The following is a 24,277-nucleotide window of genomic DNA, read 5'->3' as shown; positions in this document are numbered from 1 at the left end:
ACACTGATAGGATCATAGGTAACACATACTAAGAAAAGTTCAAACAGACAAAACTCTTCAATCTTTGTAAAATAATTTACAAAGTAAAGTCAGAATATTTGTGTTTTTAAACTTAAAATTCCATTTGTAACCTATAGGAGGATATATTAATTGCAAATCTGTTTGTTACAACAAAATTCTGTAAAAACCCAAATGTTTGTCAATAGGGAATTCAGACACCCAGCTGGAGAATTATACAGCTCAAAATGAAGAATGTCTCTGTATACTTCAATCTTCATTTGCTTGGCAGGATGCATTATTACCTTGAAAAAAGCAAGGTAGAGAGAAATATATAATATGCTACCATTTATCCAAAAAAGATTGAGAGACTATGAATATATATTTGCTTATATTTAATTCATAGCAACAATACAAGAACATAATTTTTAGAGAAAAAATATGAAAAATTGGTTACCTGTCTTTGGAACACAGTGGAGGAAACACTAACAAAATCTACACTTTTTGGCAGTGGGGGGCCATATCCAAGGCATGCAGAGGTTCTCGGGCCAGGGATCAAACCTACACCACAGCACTTATCTCATCCACGGAAGCTATAGTACTGGATCCTTAACCTGCCAAGCCACCAGGGAACTCCCTACACTTTCTGATTATACCTCATTTTGAGAATTTGACTTTGAAACCATGTAAAGGTCTTACATGATTATGAAGTCAAATTAAATTTAGTAATTCCTAAAATCAGAAAAGCAAAATCAAGATTACTGTATTGAGTTGGTAGCTTAACTACACTGAGAGGAGTTATTTCAAGTGACTTTATTTATTTATTTTTTTGTCTTTTGCCTTTTTAGGGCCACACCTGGGGCATGTGGAGGTTCCCAGGCTAGGGGTCGAATCAGCTACAACTGCGGACCTGTGCCACAGCCACAGCAACACGGGATCCAAGCCTCATCTGCGACCTACATCACAGCTCACGGCAACACCAAATCCTTAACCCACTGAGTGAGGCCAGGGATTGAACCCCCCTCCTCATGGATCCTAGTCAGGTTCCTTAACCACTGAGCCATGACAAGAAGACTCCTCAAGTGACTTTAAAAACCCAGTAATTTAACATATAAATATAGTAGAGTATACTCTAAGAACAAAATGAATTTCAAATACACTTTAACCTATTTTCAATTATCATACGGTTTGTAATAATGTTACTACTGCTGTTCTGAAACTGTGGTATATAATACAGGATATGGCAAATAAGTAATTATGTTTATATTAAGAATCAAGGAGAAAAAGATATAAAATCAAAGTAAGAGTCCCCGTTGTGGCTCAATGGGTTAAGAACTTGACACAGTGTCCATAAGGATGCCAGTTAGATCCCTGGCCTTGCTCAGTGTGTTAAGGATCTGGTGTCACTGCAAACTGCAGTGAAAGTTGCAGATGTGACTGGGATCTGGCATTGGCATGGCTGTGGTGTAGGCCTGCAGCTGCAGGTTTGATTCATCCCCTACCAAGAACTTCTATATGCCACAGGTGTGGCTGTAAAAAGAAAAAGAGAAAAAAAAATCAAAAAAGAACAAACCCTATAATCCTAAACTTGAATTAAAAACATCAGCAAGAGCTCAGAATGTATTCATCTTTAAAAAAAAAGAAGAACCAAAAAAAAACCTTATATCCTAGCTCTGCCCACCAACAAGGCCTAGAAATAATGACCTGCTCAGTAGCAGTGAGCACCCATAGAACCTGGACTATGGTTTCTAATACTATTTCCCACTATAAGGAACCTGGATTCCTGAAGAAGTAGCTAATTTCAAGACTAGAGTGGGAAAAATGCAGGAAGACCCTGGATCATATTGTCCTATAATAAAGCAAGAACTTTTCAATGACCACCAAAATAAGTGAAAAAAAGGACTCAGAAGCCAGTCTGAATGGGTTTTCATTGGCCACAAATGGGAACTTTTTTTTTTTTTTTTTTTTTTTTTGTCTTTTGTTGTTGTTGTTATTGTTGTTGTTGTTGCTATTTCTTGGGCCGCTCCCTCGGCATTATTGTTGTTGTTGCTATTTCTTGGGCTGCTCCCGCGGCATATGGAGGTTCCCAGGCTAGGGGTCGAATCAGAGCTGTAGCCACCGGCCTACGCCAGAGCCACAGCAACGCGGGATCCGAGCCATGTCTGCAACCTACACCACAGCTCACGGCAACGCCAGATCGTCAACCCGCTGAGCAAGGGCAGGGACCGAACCCGCAACCTCATGGTTCCTAGTCGGATTCGTTAACCACTGCGCCACGACGGGAACTCCCTTTTTTTTTTTTTTTGACAAATGGGAACTTTTGAGCTATGGATTGAAACACAGAATATATGTTTAAATCTGTGAGTTCATAAAAAACAAAGAGCTCCTGGTCACCTATAGAGGATTCTGAGAATTGATAAATAATATTGACCCTACCTTTCTTTTACTAAGTGTACCACAGGTTGACTGAAGAGTGGACAAGAAGCAGTTTCTGTGTTATAGAGGTATTCCTGCTAATAAATAAGGAATGAAAGTTAGAATGTTTGCATGCTCTAATGAAATATGGACTTGGGAAAAAGTTTTTAACATAACACAAAGACGACTGGGCATTATGTATGTGTGAATGAAAAGTTCTGTCCTTATCACTGATGGTGTCTTTTTTTTTTTTTTTTCAGCTGTGCCTGCAGCAAGCAGAAGTTTCCAGGCCAGAGATCAAACCTGCACCACAGCAGTGACCTGAGCCGCAGCGGTGGCAATGCCAGATCCTTAACCCACTGTGCCGCTAGGGAACTATGACCAATGGTGTCTTCTTGCTAAAATATCCAACCTGTTAGGTGATCAAGTCTGTATTCAATGACCCATCAGAGAAGGAGAGCATAGGAAATGCAGGGGGTAGCAAACAGATTAAAAGACACTTCGTGGATGCAATCAACAAAATACAGAATGTTGGAAATCCTGCAGGACAAAGCCACCCAATGTTTTCACCATCTCAATGGCAAAGAGGGAAAAGAAAGTGTAGCAGACGCTGTCAGTGCCCACCTGTCTTTTATGCCTTTTGCTGTGCTCAGCCTGACTTCCAGTTGTCACAAGCTCATCTCTGTGCCAAAGAGCTTTTTTCCCTGAACTGTGGAAGGCTGCTCTGCCCACTTTTGGAAGGTCGGGAGTACCAGGAAATGAATGCTCCGGAAGCAGCCCTTAATCAATGACTAAAGTGGATGAATTAATACTAGCTTTTTTAAATCTCAGGAGGATAATTCTGAGGGTGTTTGTGTGTGTTTATACCTGTTCTAAGAATTAGTCATGCTCCGGTAAATGGTTAAATAGCATTGTTGGTTTATGCTTCATACCCTTTGTTGCTTGCCTTTTCTTCCTCCCCTCTGTTATTTTCTCTTTCCCTTGTGGTGTGCCCTGAACTTCTGAAATAAACCGTATGTATTTGACTCCTTGTCTTAGGATCTCTTTTTGCAGGAACTCAAACTATAGCAGAGGAAGACCTATAGATTAAAAGAGACTTAAGAGCTGGGAAATTTGAACACTATTTGATGATATTGAAGAGTTATTATTTTTTTTAGGTGGAATAATGCTGTTATCTTGAGTTTTAAAATCAAGAGTAGGGAGTTCCCGTCGTGGTGCAGTGATTAACGAATCCGACTAGGAACCATGAGGTTGTGGGTTCAGTCTCTGCCCTTGCTCAGTGGGTTGACGATCCGGCGTTGCCATGGGCTGTGGTATAGGTTGCAGACACGGCTCGGATCCTGCGTTGCTGTGGCTCTGGCGTAGGCCAGTGGCTACAGCTCCGATTCGACCCCTAGCCTGAGAACCTCCATATGCCACGGGAGCGGCCCAAGGAAATAGCAAAAAGACAAAAAAAAAAAAAAAAATCAAGAGTAAATAACAAATATTTCTAGATAAAATGTTGTGATATATGGCTTTTGATTTCACATAACATAGAAGGGAGTTGTGGTTTGGAGACATGGTACAAGAGTGGCGATGAGTTGATAATTATTAAAACTGGGTGATGGGTATGTGGGGGCTCCTTATACTATTCTGTGTACTTTCTGTGTATGTTGGAAGAGTTCCCTAATTAAATACCAAAAAATAAAAAAAAAAAATCTGAAAGCTCCCTGGGGGTTGTTTATAATTGTGCTTAGTGTTTGATACTGCCTTGTAGGGAGTAAGCCAAGAGACACTCAAAATATTGTTGTATGGACACGTTGTGTCTTACATTGGAGATACCAAAGCAAATACTGTTGATGTTAATACGTTTAACCGATATACCTGCAATCTTACTTAGATCAAGGGAAAAAAATCATTTCATCAGTTAGCATGATGTCAGGTCTGAAGAATTTCTTACTAGCTCTTCTACTAATTGAAGCATTTCTTCATCTTGTGATGATTTATCATCTGTGGCTTGAAATTATTTTTGAATTGTGAATGTTTTCATTATAATGCTTATATGTATATCCTTTTCATTTTCTTTATTTTCCAAAAATATTGGAATTTCTGGGGTATTTTGATGATTCAGTGGGATAGGCTATGGGACAGAATACTTGAAAGTAGGACTCAAAAAAGTCTAAGATTGTGAGTGCTGAATCCTAAGGGCCATGTATTTCTGAAATTTGCAAGATGACCACTTTTGTTGGTGATAAAACTAAAACCGTATTGGGAAAATCTTTTAAAGAAAAGAACAGAGTGTTAAGTGGAGAGGTAGGGTATATCTGAAGCCTGTAGTAGACACTTGCAAGCAATTCCTACAGAAATATTCCATATTAAAAATATAGATATGTATTTAAATCCCTGAAAAATTGTATAACTTCCCAGAAATACATAGTATGGCTGAGATTTGCTTTTTTGTAGGATTCTCTAGTGATATGATGGTCCTTATTTTTAAGCTATCAAGTAGAAAAATAGTAATTCAATTTGCTGTAATATCAAATATAAATATCATAATAAGGTATGATTTTGATTCTAAGAAGACTCATTAGAAGACTCTGAGATGTGCAATGGAATATTTTTGGAAAGCCCTTCAAATAGGTAAAGTTTAAACTGGAAAGAATAAAAAGTTAAACATTTTGTATATAAAAAGTCAAACTAATATTTCCTCATCTGGTTAAAAGGCTGGTACCAGGTAACTAAATAGCTTCATATAGTAAATAATTAATTTTTTGTTGAATTTATTCCTAGTTCTATTTGCTGTGCTTACTTTCGTTTTCCACTTACATGTGACTTATGTTGTCAAGCTCTATCTTATAAAACCTTCTAAATGGCTTTTCATTCTTTATAGAAAAGTGTGGGAGTAACTAATTAACCTACTGGTTAAATTTAAAAACTATAGCCAACTAAAGATTGACACAATGATATACACATGCATTGTTATCCTCACATTAACAATCATAGAATTTCTTTTCTTTTCTCTCTTTCTTTCTTTCTTTCTTTTTTTTTTTTTTTTTTTTTGTCTTTTTTAGGGCTACACCCATGACATATGGAGGTTCCCAGGCTAGGGGTCTAATTGGAGCTACAGCTGCCGGCCTACGCCAGAGCCACAGCAACGCCCAATCTGAGCCACATCTTCGACCTATACCATAGCTCACGGCAACGCCAGATCCTTAACCCATGGAGCAAGGCCAAGGATAGAACGTGCAACCTCATGGTTCCTAGTCGGATTCGTTTCCTCTGAACCACGACGGGAACTCCAGAATGTACTTTCTAAGACATGTCAGAGAATCAATTTCTCATCCACATCAACAGCTAAATTCACTCAAATTCACCACTTAGATTTGGCTGTTTAGCTTATATGATTAAAGCTTAGTAAGTTTTCTATTTCTTGGAATCCATCAATGAATGATGGATTTAAAATTTTTGTGAACAAAGGGTCAGAAACTTATTATAGGCTTTAAATAAGTAATTTAATTTCTCTAACATGTTAAGGAACATTTTGATTCCTCCAAGAGACTGTGAATTGGCTAAACGTAATAATAATAATAATTAATAAGAATGACTATAAACGTCCTTTCAATTCAGTATATTAAAAATCAGCTAAGACAGTAGTTAATTCTAACTTCATTAAATTGTAATTCCTATGAATGCCCATCTTTCCTTCACAATAAAATTTTTATCGCAGAATTTCAACTTGATCTTGATGCAGAACTGTACTGAGTTCCCTTGCTCCATTTCCTTCAGTCTTTCTGCTCAGTGGCTTCCTGAACCTTCCCTGGCGTTTTCATTTGAGTCCATGCAGTGGGCTTCGAAGGCACAGAAGTGCTCCCAAGCATCCTCTGTCCACCATCCTCTGTCCACTTCTCCTGCCTTATAAACTTGTCCTTAAATTCCATGCACTCTTGGACCCACTAACATAAATGCTAAGGAAGCAAGTGCTTGTTTACCTTGAGAGGAGGGGCTGGGAGAGGCCAAGACCCTCCTGGTGTAGTGTTGGAGCCTTGCATGTACCTGGCCCCAGCCTGGAGCTCTGCAAACCTGTCAACCCCAGAGGCAGAAATATCTATTTTATACATCAGGAAATTGAGGCCCAGAGGAGGCACTGAGCTACTTAGCTGTGGGCTATCATCCTGTCTGATCCAGAGTCTTTTATCTACACCACTACTTCCTATATAAACCAGTACTACTCACAGTGACTCGGCAGAAAGCGGAGACTTGTGGGAATGAGACACCGACCACTGTGTGCTGATCTGCCCTAAGCCCAAGGGAAATAAAGCATTATAGGGACCTCGGGGTGGAAGTCAAGGAGTTACCACAAAAAATGTGGTGGCGGGGATGGTGGAGAGGGAGGGAGAGGGGTACTGAAAAAAGCAGGGCAAATAAAAATCTTCAGACTTCACATTTCCCTTTACAACCAGACCAAGTTAGGGCTTGTTTTATAGTAGAAATTAAGCAGCCAGACCAGCCTGTAGAGCAAAGACATCTTTGTTGACAATGTAAGTTCAACTCTGATGGAATAGTCATTTTCTAAATGGAGGGTCTTTTCTTTCATGTGCTCTGTAGAAGGAGTGTGCATGTGTGCATGCATGAGAATTATTTGCCACAGGTTTCCCCAGTTGGTTTTATTTTTCCTCTTTATGGTGTTTAATGTCTCTTTTTTGCTTTACTCTATCCAAAGATAACAGCCAAGCAAATGCCCTCTTTTATCCTGAGTTAAACATTTCAGATGGGAAGTTGACTCTTGTTAGGTAAGAGAGTATCATATCTGGTTGGAGGAACACGGGTGACACATCAGTAATTCTAGATGGCGAGGCAGTCTCTCTCGTACCCTCCACTCCCACAGGGTATGATGCTCTGAGGGTCAAAAGAGAGGAGGCAGGTGATGGATCTGCAAAGTTTTTACTGATTTTTCTCCATTTATCCTTTCTTTGAGTGCCGGTTCAGCAGGACCTAGCCTAGGATCAATTGTTTGTGAGAATTGAAAACAAGCTAAAACGATCTCAAGTAAAGGGGGGATTGACTGGAAGGATGTGAGGAAATGTCCTGAACTTCATTTGCAGGGATTATGTCTGGACTTCCTGGGAACTCTCCCTCACTTGCATTGTCTCCTGATGCTGTTCTCTGCTTTTTCCCAGGCCTGTTGCAATAATGCTCACCTGGTGACTTCAGTGCTATAATAGCTACACAACCACAACCACTCAGGCTTTTTTTTTTTTTTTTTTTTTTAATTGGTGTTTTTTTAGCCAAGGTGTTGCAAGTTGTTTCAAGGGCTTCTATAAAATGCTTGCAATAAAAGTCTTCTTAATTCACATTCATCTTAAAAAAATGTAATGAATCTATGTTATATATAACTTGTTTCCTGCAAGAGCAGAACAGAGGCTGTCATATCACAGCTGGATAATCAAGCAGATAAGTGATGGGGTTTCCAGAATTCCAAAGTGGTTGGGAGTCATTGTTGGGGTGGTCAAAGAATCTGTTCCCCCACAAGATATGTGGCTTCTAGCCAACATACCTCATAAGTCCTTCCACTCTCTTCCCTCCTTTCTCTCCTGACACCTTCTTAATAATGTCTCAGTTTAACCCAGGGGAATGTGGTATTTCTGCTCACCCTTTTAACATCCAGTTACTTCTGTGATACATGGTAGCTTGTAAGGATTGGGTGTGTTGTTCTGGTTCTTATCCCTTGAAAGTTTTAAAATCTCCTCTTCATCTGGTTTCAAATATTTGACCAGAGGTCAGAGTCCATAACATCACACTCAGATAGTAAACCAGTGGGTTGTAAATAGGTACAGGAAGGATACTGGATCTAGACAGATCTAGAATGAGGTACTAAAATTAGGGAAATGAAAGGCAAATTTGGATTCATTTAAAAGGAATGAAACAGAGTATTCAGGGAGATAGAGAGTGGAAAAAACTCGTAGTAGCCTTTGTTCTCTGGTAAATAAAAGGTCGGTCACCTCTACTGCTGTGATTCTCATCCTGCCATTGCTGGAGTTCCCGTTGTGGCTCAGTGGGTTAAGAACCTGACTAGTGTCCATGAGGATGCAGGTTTGATCCTTGACTTTGATCCTTGACTTTGATTTTAAAAATCTGGCGTTGCTGCAATCTGCTATGTGGGTCGCAGAGGCAGTTCAGATCTGACATTGCTGTGGCTGTGGTGTAGGCTGGCAGCTACAGCTCTGATTCAACCCCTAGCCTGGGAATGTCCATATGCTGCACAGGTATGGTCCTAAAAAATAATAAAAAAAAAGTCACCCTACCATTGCTGTAACTTCCAGGAAGTATAGGACTCCGCGAGTCATGCACACTTCCGGAGTGCTTGGCAGGGTGACTCTGTAGGTACTAGAATGGTCAGTGTTGTTGGCACCAAAAGGCCAAGAGATACCTTTGGTCAAATTAGATCAGGAACATTCAGGGACCCAGAGATATGGAAACACTTTTCTTCCTTCCTGGGAAAGGATGATGCAATAGATTACAACAGGCATTTGGGTGAATCCCTTCATCTGGGCATGGGGGACATTCATGTCACCTGGCAGGTAGATGGGAAAAGGCAGGTGGGAAAAGTGTGGTACAGTGAGTCCCAAGGGTTCTTCTAGGACCGCACATCCAGAGTCTTTTAAGACCAGAGTGGGACCAACATTCCCAGTCCATTTATTTATTTATTTATTTATTTATTTATTTATTTATTTATTTATTTTTGTCTTATTGCCATTTCTTGGGCTGCTCTCGGGGCATATGGAGGTTCCGGGGCTAGGGGTCCAATTGGAGCTGTAGCCACTGGCCTACGCCAGAGCCACAGCAACGCCCAGTCCATTTATGACTGACCCCAGAGAATGAGGTAGGGGAGAGGAAGATATTACTTTCCATCCACTCCAAAAGAGTTCCCCAAGCCCCATTAATATCTCAACTGTTTGGTTTAATTGAAGAATGTGTGGTACAGTGTTCTTTTTAGGGAATTGACTGATTGATGGGCATTGGGGATTCAAACGTGAAAATTGCATGATCATAACCCGTAGACTTTAGTGGCAAGTATGGATGAATATTTATGATATTGTGCAATAAGGGCAGCAATAAAGCAAGTCCAAGCTGCGAGGAATATTGTGGGCTTTGTGTTGGACAAAATGTCTCTGGGAGGCTCTCTTACCTGCAGGCTAGTATGGGCCCTGCTCCAGCTCCTGCTATTCTAAATGAGACCTGAGTCTAAAGATCACAGATTATCTCATATCTGGAGCCATGCCCATGGTCTGAAATTTCCCTGGAGTTACAACGTTATTGGTCTCGTCCCTACAGGCCCATTAATTAGTCTCTATCCCACATTGCTGCTTCTGGAACATACACTGGGCAGGTAATGTGGGGAATATACATCGTGTTTTTGTCTCAAATAATCTTTGAAACAGGCCCTTTCCCAGTCTGGCTGCTGAAAGGGAACTAGCACCTTTGCTTCTGGATTTCTGTTATACTCCTTCCTGCAGCCCTGTCTTCCAGGGCCAGCTGGTTGAAGAGTTCAAAGGGCAAGACACCAGCATTGCAGAGATCTGAAGCTCAAGAAGTGAGCAGAAAATACTCAGTACATCATAACCATGGATCATTTAGCAGCACATGAAAATAGATGACCCTGGAGGGCTGCAGTTATGTTGGATAAATATGCTCTTTCTGACTGAGCAGTTCTTTCTGTGCTAGTATTTTGAGAAAAACAATCCTTGTTACATGCAAAACCATGAAAGACATTCTGTTGAGAAGATGGAAAACATGCTTCTGTTTTAGACAAAGCTTGTGAAAGTTCAAGGCTCACCTATCCATTGGCCCAAATGAGCTTCCATGGCTGAAAATTAAAATAAGAAAAATAAACACAGTATTCTTGCCTTTTCATTCTACTTATATTTCCCAAGCTTTTCTTCTCTACTTGGAAATAGGATCTGAGAAATATTCAAAAGAGATACTAGCTAAGAGTAGAGTTTCAGCAACCTGAGACAAATCCTGTTCTTAGAAGTAAGTGCTTGGAGTTCCCATCGTGGCTCAGTGGTTAACGAATCCGACTAGGAACCATGAAGTTGTGGGTTCGATCCCTGGCCTTGCTCAGTGAGTTAAGGATATGGCATTACCGTGAGCTGTGGTGTGGGTCACAGACCGGCTCAGATCCCGCATTGCTGTGGCTGTGGTATAGGCCAGTGGCTACAGCTCTGATTAAACCCCTAGCCTGGGAACCTCCATATGCCGCAGGTGCAGCCCTAGAAAAAGACCAAAAAAAAAAAAAAAAAAATAAGTGCCTGATTCCAGAAGCTCTCTGAACACCCTGTAGCACTAAGGAAACTACAGTTGCTGGTTCAGACCTCAATAACATAATAACTAACATGTATTAGGTGCTTGGTATCATTAGGCATGCTTCTAAATGCTGTATATGTATACTAATCTATTTATTCTCTCAGGGTGTAAAGGATTAGAAGACTCTTTGGGTTCTCATAGGTTCTAAGATGAGTTAACCCAGAAACTGTCATGGAAAGACAGATTCAGCAAAATGGCAACAGCCAATATACTGCGTTGAAGCCCCTGTGGCTTAGTGGTAGAGATTGGACATTGTGCCCTTAGCGGAAAAATAATGAGGTCAGAGCAGACTGGGATGGATCAGGTCTGGCACTTTTGCTGCAGGGTCTGGATTCAAAGATGATCTGATGGGAAGCCAGGCAGACAGTTCAACCGAGGCGTTCATCCATAGTGCCTGGCCTTTCCTAGGCACAGATTAGGTTGAGAATATGGGTGTACCAGATCAAAGTAAGAGGCCAGGGAAAAGGTTGCAGGGGCCCAGAGTGAAGCCTCAGCCCCTGGGACAAAATAGCAGGTGCTTTTTATAGAGCACTGGTTTCTGAGATGCTGTGGGGGGACCCTGCGTAGGGCTCAGGGGTCTCCAGCACTGTTTGGGGAGACCCTCCCATGGTGTGGTGACCCAAGCAAAGGAGGGGTACAAGAATGATGGTAGCAGGGAGAAGTTGTGCCAGGTTTCATCCCAACTCCAAAAAACTGGTTACCCACAAGCATAAGGAGAGGATTTTATACTCTTCTAGACTGCAAAAACTATACAACCTGCACACCTAAAAGTTGAGAATCTGTTTTATTTAGTGGATTTGCTGAGGACTTAAGCCTGGGAGGCAGCTTCTCAGATGGTCTTGAGGGACTGTTCCAAAGAGATAAGGGGAGGAGCCAGATATATAGTTTTTGCAACAAAACCCAGGTATTCAGAACATCAAAGGTTACTGTTTTTTGGTTTTGTTTGTTTGTTTGTTTGTTTGTCTTTTTTAGGGCTATACCCATGACATATGGAGGTTTCCAGGCTAGGGGTTGAATCAGAGCTGCAGCTGCCGGCCCACACCACAGCCACAGCAATGCCAGATCTGAGCTGTGTCTGCAACCAACACCACAGCTATCGGCGACGATGGATCCTTAACCCACTGAGTGAGGCCAGGGATTGAACCTGAGTCCTCATGGATACTAGTCAAGTTTGTTACTGCTGAACCACAATGGGAACTCCAAAAGGTTACTGTTAATTAAAGAAAAACAGACATCTCAAGTTAAGGAATTTAGCACTTAACTCTATAGGGGAAGTTGCAAGATTCTGTGTTCATTGAAATCATTCTTTTGATATGTACCTTAACTATCTAGGGCCAGTTTCCTGCTTTTCTCCTTCCTGAATCCTCTCAGGATGCATCATTGCTACAGTGGCTGAAGGCTTCAGGGCCACAATACCCTTCCTTTGTATGCTCTAAGACTTAGAAGGCTATCCTAGACTGTGATTCAGTATCCTGTTAGTTCTGGGATTCTGACTCTTAACAGTACTAGCTTTTAGCATCTTATCCTTATGATTACTGGGGGTTTTCGGCTGTGTAAACCCTATCTGGCTTGTACTAATGGCACTAATGCCAAGCATTTACCACTAAGCTCAGAGGCTTGTCTAAGAAATGGCAATGCCAAGAAGTTTCAAGTTATTACTGGTAATCCATGTATAGGGTGTTTGGTGTCTTGTGGAATTCTTTAGTTCCTAATTCCCTGTATCTAAATAAAGGGTTGGCAAACTCCTTCTGTTAAGGACCAGATGGTACATATTTTAGGCTTCGTTGGCAACGCTCAGTTTTCCCATGTAGTGGGAAGCAGTGATAGACAATAAAACAAATAGGGGTGGCTGTGTTCCAGTAAAACTTTATTCACAAAACAGGAAGCCATCAGATTGGCATGTGGGCCCCTATTGCTGCCTTGTGATATAAATAAGTCAACAGGCAAACAAACAGGTAAATAACTTTTGCACTCTCCACAAGCAATTTTTTGTTTTTAATTGTCTTTTCCTAGCGGTTGGGGAAAGGAGGGACCATTTTGCCCGCATGGAACTATATCACAGTCACTTCCCTTCTATATCACACTTGTAATTTTGGAAGCTAATAGCCTTATATCCAAACTTCTGGCTTGCTTTTAAGATACAGAAGGGTCAGTAGCATTGGTGGTGTAGTGGTGAGCATAGCTACCTTCTAAGATACAGTAGGGGCTAGACTGTGTTAATCCGGGCTTTCTTTAAAGAAAGGGACCCTTTTTGCCTTTTTCCCCTCCCATCTGGTGAGGTTCTTTGCACACAGACGGCCTCTGGCAAGAGTTGAGGAATTTCTCTTAGGTGGTTTCTATTCTCCTTTCTCCCTTGTCATTGCCAGCAATAATCTAGCAGTAATCGACCAAACAGCCTTTGTAATTTTCCTTCTGGGGTGACTTATCAACATAACAAGTTAATAATAGATTTAGGAGTTCCCTGGTGGCTCAGTGGGTTAAGGATCTGGCATTGTCACAGCTGTGGCTCTGGTCATTGCTATGGTATGGGTTTGATCCCTGTCCCCGGATCTTCTGCTTGCCATGGGCATAGCCAGAAAATTTAAAAAGGGGGGTATTTAAAGACAAGGCAAATACCATTTCTTCTCAAACTGGAAAAAAAACCACCAAAACAGAACTTGTGAGAAGGTAGAAGAGAGTTATCCCAGCCAAAATCAAGTCTAAAGGTTAAATGTGTTTGTCCTTCTCATGTACGGAATGGAGAGCCTCAGGCCAATGGGCAGAACATGATTGGCTATCAATTCTTGGCTGCAGTTGGCAAATTCACCACCTGTTATTGTTTGAATTGCATCTTCCCCCAAGAGATGTTGAAATACTAACCCTTGGTACTTGGGAATGTGAGCTTATTTGGAAAAAAGGTCTTTACAGGTGAAACTGAGGTCACTAGGGTGGCTCCAATCCAACACAACGAGTGTTTTCATAAGAAGAGGGATGTTTGGGCAGAGACACACACAGAGGAGGAGGCCATGTCGCAACGGAAGTAGAGCCTGAAGCGATATAGCTACCGATACAAAATGCCAGGGATGGCTGGTAACTTCCAGAAGCTGGGAGAGAAGCATGAAACTTCCTCACAGCCCCTTCCAGAAGGAATCAACCATGCTAGCACCTTGATTTTGGGGCCTCTGGCTTCCAGAACTATGGAAGAATAAATTTATCTGTTTCAAGCCTCCCAGTTTGTGGTTCTTTGTTATGACAGCCTTGGACTGACCCACCACCCATAAAATAATAACTAGAAATCAGTTCTGTTGCAGTGTTCCCCTCTGCTCATGTGTGTCAGTCATCTTCCTTCTTATGGAATAAACCTAGTCATCCTGTCATCAATTGCACAGGCTACCTTCTGGCTTTATTTTGATTTATCTTTCAGAGAGTCTGTGACTTTTAAAGTCAAATGGAAGTGAGCATTTTAATACTTTTCCTCTTTTTGTTAGGCGAATTCAGGGCCAGTGCCGAAGGCAGTTTGGCAAACAGTCAGCCGGGTAGTATGACTACAAAACCTGATACGTCAGCTGTTGTTCTACTGTATTAGCGGCATCTTTGGGTGCTATGCACTCATGAGATATAACAAAGCAGTGTATTGTCTACACTCTTCTGAATATATGGCTAGTGCTCACATAACTCCTTTTGTCTTGGTCTGTGCCTGTCAGAGGGGAATTCTCTGGAGTCTTTGTTTTCCTGTAGAGCTTTCCTCTCTAATTTGATCTGTGTTTGATGACATGGATATGAAGAACACCCTGCACCTGGCATTAGGATTGCACAGAGGCGCTGCTAAGTCATTCTGACCTGCTCACCTGTTCCCATGGGCCTGCCTGGGTCCAGGTAAGGAAATTTCCCAGGAAGGATTGTACTAGCTAACAGGTGCTGAGGGCTTCCTAGGTGCCAAACACTCCTCTCGGTGCTGACAGCAGATAATGCTGTACATCCTCACGAGCACCCTGTGAGGCAGGTGCCACTGCTCCCCTCACTTGACAGCCCAGGAATATGATTTACAGCAATAATACGTAAAATGTGCTGGCCACAAGGCTGGTGGGGGCTGGAGCTCCGAGGATGCACCCAGGGTGTCTGGCTGCCAAGTCCTACCTTGGATTTCTAACCTGGGAAATACTCCCACCCTGGATCTGAATGTTGTAATGTCCTCCTCATGGAACATTTGTGTTTTTTATCCTTTTTAAACTAATGCAACATTTGGGACTGTGTGCTTGGCCAGTGTTGCAGGATCGTCTTTGCAAAAAGGGGACAAAATTAGATGGCCTCTGGAGTCCAGCTCAAGGGCTCATGATTGGATGATGTTACAGAGGTCTCTCACTCTTGGAATAATGTAGGCCATGTGGGCACCATTTTTAAGAAGTTACATTTTTTCCAACTAAGCACACACCCTCGATACACCATAACATTCTCAAATTTTAATTTTTTTAAATCATGCTATATTATACAATAAAATTAGTGATAGTGACCATTTGTAGGTCTGTTTCCTTACAGTACATATGTGTGTGTGTGTCAGAGACCCAGGAACAGAGAAGGCTGGAGTCTAGTGCCCTTTGGGGGAGCTCCTGCAGGCCTCTAGCTCCCACTGCTGGAGTGGTCAAGAGGGAAGAGAATTAAGGGAAAGGATGGGTCAGAAATGTTTCTAGGGTGGGTTCAATCCCATTGTCTCCAGTACCCCTGTCTATAAAAAAAAAATTAACTCTTTTATCCTAAAATGACTTTCATAGATCATGTAACCTATTTATAGAATGCCTCAACTGAAACATAAAGAAAAAATAAGAGAAGTTCCCTTGTGGCTCAGGGGGTTGACTGGCCGTTGTTGGGACCTATGCTACGGCTGCAGCAAGGGTTCTGCCCTTGGCCCAGGAACTTCCACATGCCACTGTGTGGCCCCCCAGATTTTTTAAAAATATTTTTTTAAATAAAGCGAAAAAATAAAAGGAATGAGAATTAAGTAGTTCGATATTCTCAGGATCAATAAAGTCATAGTGGTGTAGCTCAAATGCTTGCACCCATCCGTGCATCTCTGCAAAGCCACAAGGGCAGAGATGCGCTGATTCAAGAGTGTCTGTGTGACTCACTCACCACCAGCAGCCTTTACCACAGTAGCTGAGCTCTTCCGGTGGTGAAGAAGTTAAGTTACAAGCATAAAAACCTATATTCATCCTCTGATTTTTTTTTTAAAAAAAAGAATGGACAGCAAAGCAACACACAATTTTCCTTCTAATCAAACGGCTTACTGGGATAGTCAGCCTATATCAAAACCAAGCAAAAATATTCTTTGTTAACAGGGAGAGTAGAGTTGAGTCCTGGATCTGGCTGGCACCTTCCTGAATTAGTGCCACAGTTAAGCAGGGTGTGGACTCTTCTTTGAGACATGGGACTGGCCCATGGAGTCCACGATATCTGCCATATCCGCAACCTGCAAGTGTTGGGACAAACCACCACCCCATTGGATTTTCCTGACACTCTCCAGGGCTGTCATGCTCCATCCACCCCCACCTCAGATGAGCACTTCCTCAGTCACAGACACGCTCTCTGCCCTGTCTTCTCGTCTGTCTGCCTCTCCCTCCCCCGTCTCCCTCCTTCCTCTGTCCCTCTGCCGCCCTTTCCTTCATCTTACGTGTCCTCTTACCTTCTCCCAAAGTTGCTTTCCTTTCCTCATCTCCTCCGCCTTCATCAGGAGGTGATGCTTCTTCCAGGAGTAGAGTTGAGGGCTTCTTATCTCTTGTGGATCATAGATCTTTTAAAGGTGGCCTCCTGCGGGCTTCCCAGCCCTGAGCCTCCTGACACTGCTCTCTCTGACTCCGTTTCTCATATTCCTTTTTTTTTAATATTCAAATTTTGATCTGTAATTTCAGCTGTTAAGGCCAGAAAATACTGTCCGAGAAACACAGTGTATATATATATAAGAGCCTTAACCCTTTAATATAGATTTCACATAGACCCTTTTTTACAAAAAAAAGAAATTGAAGTTGATTTACAATGTTGTGTTAGTTTCAGATGTACAGCTCGGTAATTCAGTTACACATGCATACATATATATTTTTTCTTTTTCAGATTCTTTTCCTTTATAGGTTATTTCAGAATATTGAGTATAGTTCCCTGTGCTCTATAGTAGGTCTCTGTTGGTTATCTATTTTGTGTATAGTAGTGTGTAGCTGTTAATCCCAATTTATCCCTTAGCTGTTAATCCTAATTTGTCCCTTCCCCCCGTATAGACTCTTAAGCACGAAACAATGGCTAAAATATATGGCTGATTTATTATAGGACCAGCACTGTGCCATGTGCTTTAATATACATTATTGGTTTTGATTACTACGTTAACTGCTTTTTACAGATAAGGACTGAGACTTTAGGAAATTAAATGATAGGCCAAGGACAGAATGTATGTTCTAAGCAAGGGGCGCTAGAGAAACAGCTCCCATCCTCAGAGAATAGCTCCCTGATGCAGGACAAAAAACTGGCATAGAGGAGTTCCCGTTATGGCGAGGTGGAAACAAATCCAATTAGCATCCATGAAGATGCAGGTTCTACCCTGGCCTTGCTCAGTGGGTTGGGGATCTGGAGTTTGCCATGAGCTGTGGTATAGGTTGCAGACACACCTCGGCTCCCACGTTGCTGTGGCTGTGGTGTAGGTCGCCCCCTAGCTTGGGAATCCATATACCGCAGGTGCAACCCTCAAAAGAAAAAGAAAAAGAAAAAAAAAAAAAGAAAATCCTGCATAGAAATGGAACTTGACTGTTAGTATTTATTGGATATTGCCTGTGTCATCAGGTGTGCTCCACATGCATTGTGTTATTAATCCCTTCAGTAACCCTGTAACGACCATGCTATTGTTAGCATGGCCACCATAGCCTCCCCCTTACAGGTAAGGGACTGAGGCAGAAAGTTTGCTAGTAAGTAGCAGGGTGGAGATTCAGACTCAGGCAGACTTCCTGGGGGCCTGGGTTCTCCTTACCCACTAAACTGAGGGACTTCCAGAGAGGCCGCTATTTCTGGCATCTGGGCACAAGGAGGAGCTGCACTTAAGCTGAGTTTAGGGAGGAGAGGAATTTCTGTAGGTGGAGGTGAGAAGTACAACAGAGTAGGGAGGGCCTCACAGGTGTGCAGATCACTGGGAGAAAGTGGGAACCCTGGGCTGTCAGGCAGGCAGCATTTTCTTTTTTAAAATTTTAGAAGATTGATTTTTTTTTTCCCAGTTGAATATTGAAGAGAATGAACTTGACTGTTGAGCATTTGTGATTAGAATAAATATATCCTTATCTGCTCTGGATGGCGGTTAAAACAATTTGGTAGAAACATTACTGTAGGGAATTCCTGTCGGTACAGAAACGAATTTGACTACGAACCATGAGGTTGCTGGTTTGATCCCTGGCCTTGCTTAGTGGGTTAGGGATCCGGCTTTGCTGTGGTGTAAGCGGGCAGCTATAGCTCCGATTTGACTCCTAGCCTGGAAACCTCCATATGCCACAAGTGTGGCCCTAAAAAAAAAAAAAAAAAGAAAAAAAGAAAACGTTACTGTCACTTCTCCTTGGTGCTCTGAGCACCATGTGTATACTGGGAGGGTCTGAAGGCAGGAGCTGGAGTCCAAGTCCAGATTCCACCCTGAGGATCCTGAGCCTGTGACTTCATCTTCCTCCTTTTTCTGCAAGTCTAGGGCAGGGATACCCCAGCTTAGGAGGCCAGAGAGGAAAGAGACGGTCCAGGCTTCAGAAGAAAAGTGCTGTCAAACCCTAAGAAATCAAATATTTTTATTACTCTGATGATTTTCTTCTTCTTCTTCTTTTTTTTTTTTTTTTTTTTTTTTGGTTGCCCCTGCAGCCTGTGGAAGTTCTCAAGCAGGGACCCAACCTGAGCCACAGCAGTGACAATGCTGGATCCTTTAATCACAAGGCCATGAGGGAACTCCCTAACTGTTCTTTTAGTACACAGTAATCATTTATGTTAGCTACAAGCAACTCGGTGTAGAAATGTCATGATCTAGATTAATTTGTAGTGGGCTCTGGTGTTTTCACATATGTGACTTAATTTAAACTGTACAGTTGTCCTCAGAGGTAAGCAGGACGGTTATGATTAATTGCCTTTTTTAGAGAAACGGAGGCTCAACCCATTTGTTTAGCAAATGCTGAATCTAGGTATCAAAATGCCAGGTTCAGGTTTCCAGCTCTCAGTTTAGACTCCTTTCCAAAGACGACAGAAGAGGCAATTAAGAGACAACCTTCGCTTAAAAAAAAAAAAATCTTGGCAAAATTCAAGAGAAGCAAGAGTATAGACTTGACAGTGCTCTTTGAACATAGTCCACGATCCATAGAAACACTGAATTTCTACCCTTTTTTAAAATTCAGCTGGAAGTCTACGTCTTTTGCAAATAGACTTTGCCCCTCCCATGGCAACCCCATGAGGCTCTGCACACACCAGGGGGTTCACTGTTGCATCATCCAGCAATCACTTGTTTACACGTCTGTCTCCCAGATTCTCCTTTCCCACCCCTTTGTCCCTGGGGACGACAAGCCAAGGTCTAATCGTCTTAAGTCTCCAGCACCTAGCAGACTGCTAGACATAACAGAAGCTCAAGAAGTATCTTTATTTTTTTTTCACAAAAGGAAAACTTGTTTTGACTGCATAGCATTTAGAGACATTGAAACGGTAAAGGACATCCTGAACAAAGGTTAAAAAGAAGTTGAAAATAAGAAACAAATCCAACATGTCAAATCCTCTGAAGTAATCTGTGAATTAGTGATAATAAAAATATTATAGTGCTGGGGATGGTGTCGTCACTCAGGTGAGTGTGTGTGTGCCTGCGCACACTTGTGTATTGTTTTGAAAAATAATCAAAAATTTTGAGGTAAATATTAATTTAAAAAAAATTTGAGGGAAATACTAACTTACTTTTACAGATTTCTAATAACACCTCCCAGGATACAGAAATGATCTTTAGTCTTTTGAATGTCTCCATTTATTCACATCGAAGCTCAATGGGAAATTAAACTCTGCTTCAGCCAGTTTTTGCCTGCTTCGCCATTTTCTTTCCTGAGCTCATTGAGCTTTCTTTCAGTTGCTGCAGCTGCCAGCCAGCTCTCTTGAGCTTTTTTCTCATGGGACATAATCCGTCTAGTTTTCCAAGAGGAAGCTGTGCGTTGCCATTCTTTATCCAGATCGCCAGCCATCTTCAATTCCACTTGGAGCTGTGTCTCCAATTCATGCTGCCGATCGATGCTTTTCTACACTTTAGGGTGTTCTTTGTCTAAGCGGTAAATTACCTCCTTGATTGGCTTTCTGCAAGGTTTCAGTGCATGTTCTTTTTTTTTTTTTTTGGTCTTTTTGCCTTTCCTTGAGCTGCTCCCTGCGGCATATGGAGATTCCCAGGCTAGGGGTCTAATCGGAGCTGTAGCCACCGGCCTATGCCAGAGTCACAGCAACGCGGGATCCAAGCCACGTCTGCAACCTACACCACAGCTCACGGCAACGCCGGATCCTTAACCCACTGAGCGAGGCCAGGGATCGAACCTGAAACCTCATGGTTCTCAGTGCATGTTCTTGACACAATTCAGGCAGCATTTAAAGTTCTTGCAGTTCTTGACTCTCACCTTTAGACTGTGAATTTTTAGATGTTAAAGATACTTGCTCAGTTTGGAAACTTTTAATTTGACCTGTAAGCTCTTCATCCATTTGATTTTATTCAAGTAATTTAAAATAATTCCTGCTCGTCTCCTTCAAACCTTTTTTTTTTTTTTCTTTTTAGGGCCATACCTGTGGCATATGGAAGTTCCCAGGCTATGGGTTCAATTGGAGCTGCAGCTGCCAGCCTACACTACAGCCACAGCAACCCCAGACACGATTTGCACCTACACTGCAGCTTGCAGCAATGCCGGATCCTTACCACTGAATGAGGCCAGAGGTCGAACCCGCATCCTCATGGATACTAGTCAGGTTCTTAACCTGCTGAGCCACAGTGGGAACTCCTCTTCCAAACCTTTTTAAGGAAACATTTAGGTTAGCAGCATCGATGATTTTCTTCAAAGTGACTTCTGACCAACAATTTAGGTGGCCATGTCCAGTTCGCTTTTTTGTCTAATTTGAAGTTGCCATCATCCATGTCATCTTCTTTAAAGAGAGCAGGCAAGTGAATTATCTTCATCATAGTTTCACACAAAGATTTTAACTGGCTCCCTTTATCATTAACAACCTGTTTCATTTGTGTCATTTGAGTCTTTTTGTTTGTTTGTTTTTCTATTGTTTTTCTATTCTTTAGTTCCCACACTTTCTTCCATCTCATAACTTCTTGGGTTAACAGTTTTAGGCTTTCCTAAAGATGCATGTTTTCATCCAAACCATCTATTATTTCTCTCTGAAGTTGTTTTGCATTCTTCTGAGATGACTTTAAAATATTTTTGGTGTGATTTACTAGGCACTGGAGGATTTCGATGCCTTGTCCAGTGACTATGGCATCTGTCCTTGAAGGGAAACCAGCATCATTCCATGAGATGGAAATTTAGGACTCTTGTTTTCCTGTTATTTGTCAGGAAGGCCTACTGTGTCCTGTGGTGAAGAGATGGACATGTTCAGATTTTGGTCAAGTGCTTGAAACTTCAGAGGACTGATCTCCACTAGAGGCGACTCAGGCCTTGTTGGTTTTATAAACTGTCCAGTCTTCTCACTGACTTTACCATATTCTTAGTCCAGAGCACCAAACTTTTTGGCTAACTCTTTTTCCCTCGTTAAAGTACACGGGCTCTTTACTATGAAATGCAGATAGCAGAATCATTGGGAAACTCAAAGGGAATTGGGCCCTGTTCCCAGCATCCAGCAGTATAGGCAGAAGATCACATGGCTCTTCCAGAGCTGAGGAAAGACATTCTGTGGCAGTCAGCTGGCCCTCCAGGGCTCCAAAGAGCACTGTAGCTCTGCCTCTGGTTGCCAGTGTCCTGTAAGCCACAATTGATGGCATGGAACCCTGCAGAGTTCTGACCCAAATAGGTGCCTGCAAGGAGTTGCAGCCATGGCCAAGATACCCGCTAAAGCCCAGAAAGAACAGGAGAAAAATACCCCAGCCACTTTCTTCTGCCCTCTGACCTCCCTAAGGCCTCCTATTGGATAAATACAACCTTTCAGCCAAAGAATCTGAGTCTCAATGATGCAGTCCCTGGGGGTCAGCCTCCTGGAGCACAGTGCAGGGCAGAGAAATACAGAGGATGACCAGGCGCCAAATGGAGTCCATTAGCTTTTATCACATCTAAGCTTCTTGAGGGCAGGCTCGAAATTGTGTTTACCTTTCTTCTCCCCATAGGACCCAAGAAACACAAAACTTGGCAAAAAGCAAATGTTTATTAATTTAATTGCTCTTTGTAGGGTTGGTGCTGCCTGATGTAAATGTGTGCCTCAGGCAGTAGTCACCCCATGGGGATTCTGGCTCTTCACTGTCCCTGGGGAAACACAGCATCATGTTCATGATGGTATTATAGCAACATGCTTGGCGCATGGTTATGACCAGTGAACATTTGCTAAACAAGGATTCTTTTTGCAGAATTTTCTTTGTCACTTTTATGCAGAATTGTGATAGACTAAAATATTTCTGAAACTTCAACCCTGCAATAAATGGAAAGGTTTCCTGAAGATGTGGGGAGAAGACTTGGGGGGCAGACTACAGCTATTTCAGTTTCTTTCCCCCTTTTCCCCTGAGGAATCCCCTCTTGCTATGGTGATTAAGAATGGATACATGGGGGAGTTCCCATTGTGGCTCAGTGGTTAACTAATCCAACTAGAAACCATGAGGTTGTGTGTTCGATCCCTGGCCTTGCTCAGTGGGTTAAGGATTCGGCGTTGCCATGAGCTGTGGTGTAGGCTGCAGACACAGCTCGGATCTCGCATTGATGTGGCTCTGGCATAGGCCAGCAGCTTCAGCTCCAATTAGACCCCTAGCCTGGGAACCTCCATATGCCACGGGAGCGGCCCTAGAAAAGGCAAAACAAACAAACAAACAAAAGAATGGATACATGGGGTGGGGAGGGATAAATTAGGGGTTTGGGATTAACATGTACACTACTATATGCAAGATAGGTAAACAGCATGGACAGGGAACTACATTCAATATCTTGTAATAAACTATAATGGGAAAGAATCTTAAGAAGGATATATAGGAGTTCCTGTCATGGCTCAGTGGTTAACGAGCCCACCTGGCATCCATGAGAAGATGGGTTTGATTCCTGGCCTTGCTCAGTGGGTTAAGGATTTGGCATTGCTGTGAGCTGTGGTGTCGGTCGCAGACACGGCTCAGATCCCGCGTTGCTGTGGCTCTGGCATAGTCCTGTGGCTACAGCTCTGATTGGACCCCTAGCCTGGGAACTTCCATATGCTGCAGTATGGCCCTAAAAAGACAATATATATAAATATACTAAATCAGTCAATCTATATATACTAAATCACTTTGCTATACACCTGAAACTAACACAAAAAAAGGAAAAAAGAATTAATGTTTGTATATCCTTAGACTCTACATAATGTGTCCTTTTTCCACCAAGCCATCATGCATTGGGGACATTTTTGTATGGCCAGAATGAGAGGAATTTTGTCACAGATGTATAATTTACAGTCAATTTTGTCTTAGAAGATGTAAAATCAAGGCATTTAGAGCATTCTGGAAGTAAAAGGACAGGAAGACCCAAGGAGGGTGAGGTGAGGGAGGCAATTCTGACATTAGGTAGGTTTCCTTGAGTTTATCAGAACCAGATTTATCAGATATCCAAAGCTTAGAGAACATATTTAATGTATGCTGTGGACCTTGAAGGGCTCCTAAATTGAGAAAAGGCTACAAGAGCTCTCTGAGCTTGTCTTTCAGAAGGGAAAAGGCAAGATAAAATAGGGGAGCTGAGTGCAAGTCTTACAACCCAGAAGAGGGGCTGGGGTCGGGGGTGGGGGGGGGAAGCCGTGCTATGGTGTGAGAACCAGAGGGATGTGGCGGAGGAAAGGTAGTTTGCCTGGAAAGCCCCTTGCTCCATGGGGTTCCAAAATGTAATCATTGATTGTATAGAGCCACTACTATAGGAAAACTTTTCTTTTTCCTCCTGAGCTTGCATGAAGACTTCTTTCCCCAGGTCCCTCACACCTAGGTAGGGCCATACGCCTACATCTGGCCAAAATGATGTAGATGGAATTGACACACATCACTTCCATACCTGGTGCTCCAAAAATACATCCTGTTCAGTTTCCCCTGAGTTTGAGGGTAAAGATATCCCCAGGATGGAAGTAGAATTTCTGAATGTGGAGGCTGTGGTGATAACCTAAATGTGAGAACAAAGCAAATCAGACAAAGGGCATAAGTCCTCCATTCATGCCACCCATCACTTCCTTCCTTCCTTTGGGTACATGTAGCAGTAGTGGAGATGGGAGGGTGCAATAGGGGAAAATGTTTGTTACTATAGTCAGGGTCTTGCTTTTTGCATTTTGGTATATCACCCTTTCTGGGCTAAAAAATAGTATTTTTAAAAGGCCTTCTTTTTGA

The 24,277-nt window shown here is 42.2% G+C and overlaps 1 long non-coding RNA gene across 1 annotated transcript in view; it reads left to right on the top strand.

Moving 5' to 3' along the window:
* Nucleotides 1–14,471: 14,471 nt before the first annotated feature.
* LOC146401493 (uncharacterized) overlaps nt 14,472–24,277 on the top strand; it is a 125,759-nt gene continuing 115,953 nt past the window's right edge. Inside the window, exon 1 of the long non-coding RNA XR_014809184.1 lies at nt 14,472–14,610. This is a non-coding gene — a long non-coding RNA (uncharacterized LOC146401493). The remainder of the gene's footprint in view (nt 14,611–24,277) is intronic.

The sequence above is a fragment of the Sus scrofa genome, chromosome 7 (genome assembly GCF_054392235.1).
Source record: "Sus scrofa isolate SSC_HxYL_T2T_F1_AM1 chromosome 7, Sscrofa_HxYL_maternal_Yorkshire_Landrace_v2.0, whole genome shotgun sequence".
In the NCBI taxonomy this organism is placed as follows: Eukaryota; Metazoa; Chordata; class Mammalia; order Artiodactyla; family Suidae; genus Sus; species Sus scrofa.
Note: the sequence above shows the minus strand (reverse complement) of the source record. Positions and strands in the feature narration are given on the sequence as shown.